A 6,627-nucleotide genomic window follows, 5' to 3' on the forward strand; every position below is an offset into this window, starting at 1 on the left:
AATGAAACTAACTAAAATTATAGGTTGTACGGTTTTTTTCAGAACTAACAACTAAAACTAAAAAAATAAAATTAACCTAAAGTATTCTAAAAATCAAATGCAATGAAAAAAATGAAAATCGGCTATCCTAATTTTAACTACATATGCATGATAAATAACAATTAATAACTTTAAAATAGCTGACGTGCATTCAATATAATTTAAACTAACTAAAGTAACTAGGAACTGTTCTAAATTATAGTCAAACACGATGGATAAAAAAAAATACAAACAATATTAACTATTAAGTAAAACCAAGAATTAGGAAAAGATAGAAATCAACTGACCCAAATCAATTAAACTAATTATTACTTTATGCAAGAAAAAAAACTAACTAACTAATGACTCTAGACTAATACTAACTACATAAAACATTGAACTATAGAACTCAGCTGGACCAAAAAATATTAACTAACTACTTGAAATAAAAGGCACGCTACACTATGTTGTACCATTTTTTTCCGTCTTTTCTTTTAATCTAATAAGCAATCTAACTGTTCAAAAACTAATAAATAACTAATAAATAACTCAGATTAACCACAAACAATATGCTTTACTTGATGTCACACACTATTTTAGAAAAACGCTAAGAAAGAAAAAACAAAACAAACTAATCGGCTAAAGAAAAAAAAATCTATTTACTTGAGCTAAAACAATGATGAGTAAAAAAAACTTGTTGCAAACTTTCTTACATTAAATCTAATCCTAAACAAATCCAAAACTAATCAAGAATCATGAAAAAAAAATATAAAACCAATATTAAAACTTACGATCTACCTAAATCAAGATTTTTCAGTGCTCAAATCACGAAAACGGCTAAACTACTTAAAACAAAATATGTATTTTTTTTCTTTTTATTTTTTCAAATGCAATAAATTAAACTAGATTAAATATGCAGATGGTGCGATGCTATGATTTATGAGATGCAAAATTAAAACTATGATAAAAAAGAGGGAAAAAAAATGAACTTGACGATCCTCTCCCGACAGATGAATTGAGAGAAAAAATAGTTATTCTCGGGCTGTAGATGCACCTCCCCAACGAAGAAGGTGAGATTGTCAATGATGAAAAAGGCTAGAAGCAAGAAGAAGAAGAATATGAAAGGAAAATCGGTTCTGAGAGAGAGAGGAGAGAGAGAAAAAGGGGCGTAAACTCCTCCAAGGAAAAATGTGTTTTCATCTTTTAAACATGCTATTTATAATACTATAATTAGGTTAAACTGATTTTTCAAAAAGAGTTTAAAGATTTTTGATAATTTTCAAAAAAGGGTCCCTTATGAAAAACATGTTTTTCTAAAAAACAAAACTTCCTAAACTAATTATAATTAGCTAATTACAACCTAATCTAACTGAACTATTAAAAAAAAATCTAAAACTAATAGAAACACTACAAACGCAGGGCAAGCTTTGAAATACCCATGTTTTGATATTTTTAATTCCAATGAAGTTTTTCAAAACTAACAATAAAAATGGGTTTTTAAAACAATTTTCCACTGGATCATGCATAAAATAAGATGAATAAAATGCAAATATTATGCATAATCATTGTCCCTCATATATGACCTACATGTCATGTTGGATTTTGCATGAAGCATTTGGCAAAGCACTTTTCAAAGAAATTTAGTTCACCACTCAGTTTACTTTGGTAGAGTGCAGCTCAAGCAGCCATGATAGAACAATGCAATTATTTTCTTGACAAAATTAAGAAATAAAGTATAGACATATACAATAATAATGCCACTAATGTGAAACCGAAACATTGGGCTAATTGTCACTTTTCAATGAAAATATATGGTTGTTTAACATCTAATATAGTTAAGAGCTTTAATTCATGGATTCTCGTCATACATGCCAAGCCTTTAATTTTACTTATTGAAAAGCTTTAGCTTATGCTGATGAAACTTTTTGATAAAAGACAGATTACGGTATAGCATATGACAGACGTTGTGGTGTCGAAGGTAAAAGAAAATCTAGAAGAACTTAAGAAAAGACACAATAAATACGTGTGCAAGTAGTGCATTGCTTCTGGTAATGGTACAAAGCCTGCAACTGATCTCACTATTATAGTGTTGATCTTCAGAGGCATTTATGCTATTGTGAAGAGTGTCAGGTTAACAAGATACCTTGCGAACATGCGATCATATGCATTTTATATGAGGGCAACCTACCAAAGGATTATTGCGATAAGTTCTTCACAATTGAATCGTATCGAGATGCATATAATCAATATTCATTCTTTCCAATGGCAGATAATGTCTCACATATCGCTCTACCTACTCTTGTAGATGTCTATCCACCAAAAGTGGTTCGCAATGTAGGGTGACCTAGGGTTAATAGATGGATATCAGAACATAAAGATGTTTTGTCATATAAGTGAAATGTATGTGGTGAGGTTGGCCCCAATAGGCTGACACACGAATAACAATATGTATATGTATGTAGTATTATTTAATTAATTGCTTCTTCATGTGTATATCCAATATTGTTTAATTAATTGCTTCTTTGTGCATAGATCTAGTATTTTTAATTAATTGTTTCTTTGTGTGTATATGTAGGTAGTTTGAGATATATAGTCATACACTTCATCACACTATAAAGGAATTCAAATAACCTCAAAGTTCGAATAATAATAAACATCTGGTCGTACATCATGTATAAGCAATATCTTGAATCATGTGTGTATATTTGATATTAATCATATATAATTTATTTTGTTGTTGAGAACATGTTAATGAGAAAGAAAAAACTATAAAAAAGAACATTCGAGAGCCGAAAGAGTATGAGTTTGACAAAAAAACTCTCTTGGCAAGTAACATAAGTGTTAGTTTTGCATGTTCTTTTGTTTTATTTATTTTTTTATGTTTGCACATTATTTTGTTTTTTCTTTTGTTACCACACTGGATTTACTATGTATCAACTAGCAAGATTCGTACAAGACAACTTGTTAAAAACTCTTTACCTTACCCCCACATTTCTCTAAGTCCAAAAAACAAAGTTTATATTATTTTGCTACCGATTAATACAAACTAACTAGTAAACTTTGCTTGTTCATAACAAATGATCACAAGTAAATGGCAATGAGATGTGGCAGTTGACTGCTTGGAGAGCAATAACTTGTCGTATCATTTCGTTGATGCTGACAAGGTATATTTTTATACACCTTTGCATAATGACTCATAAATAAATTTTTATGTGCACAATGACGTTACACTAGATTTATGTTGCAGTTATTAATTCCTTTCAATTGTGGCAACGAGCACTAGGTTCTTTGAAAAATGGATGTGAAGGAAAAAGACTTCAGGCTGTACAATTCCATGTCGAACACATATTTAGTAGATAAAAACCTGAAACAAATAGTACAATAACATAATTTACTCAATAATATACTCGCTTTTTTGTGTATGTTTGTTATTTTCTTTTCGTGCATATGTGTTGCAGGTTTATTTTTTAGCACAATTTGGGTTTGTCTGTTACAAAGATTGGACTATACAAACCATGGAGGGTATTCCTCAACAAAAGAATGAGTAATTACTTTGCATTTGTTTGTTAACTCATTTTGTACATGCACATATTTTTCACTTGGTATTTTCTTATTTTATAGGTATGACTATGGTGTATTTATCACAATTTATGCAGTACTTGGCCAAAAATTGAAGATTGAACTTCATACAGATATGTGCTTATATGTCAGTTGTTCACTAGTTTGAGATGTTCGTTGTAGTAAGTTATTGCTAATAAAGGGCTATTTTGAGTAAGATGTCACAAATATAAGAAATCATATGAACAAGTTCTACAAGCAAAAAAAAAAAAAAGGCTTCCAAGGGTACGAAAGACAATGAAAAAATAGAGATATTAGTTATAGAAGTGTCAGAAGGGTTTGTACAACTAGTTGAGCTGTAGACAATTATGCACATTTGTGATAGATCAAGTTAAACATGCATTTATAATTTAATGGATCAAGTTAAACTTTGACTGAAACTTTGTAATGAAGCTCATGTATTGAATGTAACTTTGTAATTGTTTAATTTTAAGTTATTTGATTTATTGCAAACCAACTGTATTTAGTTTTATGTTAATCATATTGACTTATCTATACATGGAGAAACAGTTTTGCAAAACTGTCAGTTTTTTGCCGATCAGTAGAATTTTCACAAATATGTTTTACGAGAATTTAGAATGTATATACGCAAAGTATGATATATGCAAATGAGTTGAAAATAGTTGTCAAAAAGAAAGTAGGTTTGATACCACTAGTTGGAGACAAAAGACAAAAAAAAACCTACATTATATGAAAATAAGCAGGTTGGAGACCACAATGAGTTTATATATGATCCGAAAAATTTACAAAAAATTTAAAATATGACATATTTATCATAATTTTGTAAATATTTAAGTACGATATTTATGATAGAAAGATATTCACAAATAACTTTATGCGAGTTCGTCTAGTATATGTGAATAAATAATATATTTGTGAATTTAGTGGTAACTTGTTTCACACATAAATTTATGTGATTTCAGAAAGTATATATAAAAAAGTAGGATATTTGTGAGAGGTGTGTTTCGTAAATATATTTATGTAAAATATTGACGTATATGCAAAAGTGTAGGGTATTTACGATTTTGGTGATTTTAGTTTCACTGAAAATTTGCAAATAAATTTATGTGAGTTTGTGAGGTTCGTATAAAAAAACTTGCGATTCTAGATTTAAGTGGGAGTTAGACCTAGCCGATGGGCAGTACAATTTTATCGCAATAACGACTCAATTCTCAGTTGCAAAGGGTAAAAGGGGTCCTAATGATGTTGGGTATTTATGATTTTGGACATCGCGAGAATATAAAAAATTATAAGATTTTTAAGAAATTATGTCAAATTATTGGTACAATACAGTCATTTTTTATTTTTTTCCCCTCCTTGCTTGCACTATGCATGAATTAATCCACGGCACGGCCTCACCTGCGACAGTCCCATGTGCCTGGGTATTCTTGTCTAACGTTGAGCAAGATATGTGGAGAACACAGTTGAATTGTACTTAAATAGATGGGAAAGCTGAAGCGTGCTATCTTAAAGTTCTTCAAGAGATCGCATGTGTATGTCTTAGGGGAGTAAGCTTTCACAATTTTTTTTTGAGTTAGGCAGACCCCTATCAATTATACAACCATATCATTTGGGGTTCGAACTTGCAACGTCCCAACAAAGTGCCACGTGCACTAACTGCTCCTCCCAAACAAGAATACATGCATTAACAAGTTGACTGCAATTAAAGTTTAAGTGACATGATTTGATGCATCAATTATTAGCACTATGGGTACTTTTAGCAATTTATAAAAGATTGTGCATTACTAAAGTACATGCAATAAAGTGTCATTTAATTTTTAATAAAACTGCTACAATGATTAAGGCGGTGATAACGATCGATGCTTAAAATAGTCTTACGATTTGTTTGAATTGTACAATGGCAACGTTAGCATTCACTACAAAGCCTTGAAAGTTTAACCCCTCTTACCAATACCAGCAGGGGCTCAACTTGTGGCACGAGCAGTTAGTGCACGTCACCTTGTGTTGGGATGTTGCAAGTTCGAATCCTTATGGTATAGTTGTATAACTGGTAAGGTTCTGCCTAACCCCAGCTTTCTCTGCAGAAAAAAAGTTTTAACCCCTCTTCCCCCGCCCCTCCTCCTCCTCCTCCTCTCTCTCTCTCTCTCATTTAATGCCAACCAATCCCATATATTCCAAGTCATGCAACTGCTATGAGAATCTCTGGCATTAGTTGGATTGCCTACCAACTCCTGCAGATCACATACAAAAGTCCGTTCTTGTAGGTCCAATTTGGAGGCTAATAACCTGCTTCTCAAAACGATGAAATGACATGTTTTTTCCTTTTGTCCCCCAAGTCAAGGGGGGTGATTAGTTTCCACAGAAAAACAAGAACCCAAATGTTAGTACGAAGTAGGGATGTAAACTGTTACTGATTAAGATGGGATGTGAACAATACCATATTTGACTAATAGGATGTTGGTTAAACCAATTTGATTTCGGATTCAGATTCAGAATCAGATGGTGAAAAGCGTATATCAAATATGCATTTTTTACATGTAAATGGATTCAGATATTTATCATAGCAAAAAAATCAAAACCTTATGCATTCAATTATCAACAACAACAACAACAACTACGCCTTCATCCCAAAACAATTGGGGTCGGCGATATGAACCAACAAAGAAAATCATTCTGGGTCTTCCACATGAATCCTTCTCCTCCATTCATTTCTATCCAATGCCATGTCTTCGGTGAGGTTCACAGCATTCATATCCTTTCCTATCACCTCTATCCATGTCTTCCTAGGCCTACCCCGACCTCTTTTAACTAATATGTTTTCCCATTTCTCCATCCTTCTAACTGGAGCATCATTAGGCCTTCGTCGAATATGTCCAAACCACCGTAAACGATTCTCTCTCATCTTATTTTCAATGGGTGCAACGCCTACCTTCTTACGTATCTCCTCGTTCCGAATCTTATCTTTTATTGTATTTCCACACATCCATCTCAGCATACACATCTCAGCTACACTCATTTTTTGAATATGAT

This window comes from Nuphar pumila, chromosome 6 (assembly GCF_984573655.1).
Source record: "Nuphar pumila chromosome 6, dmNupPumi1.hap1.1, whole genome shotgun sequence".
In the NCBI taxonomy this organism is placed as follows: Eukaryota; Viridiplantae; Streptophyta; class Magnoliopsida; order Nymphaeales; family Nymphaeaceae; genus Nuphar; species Nuphar pumila.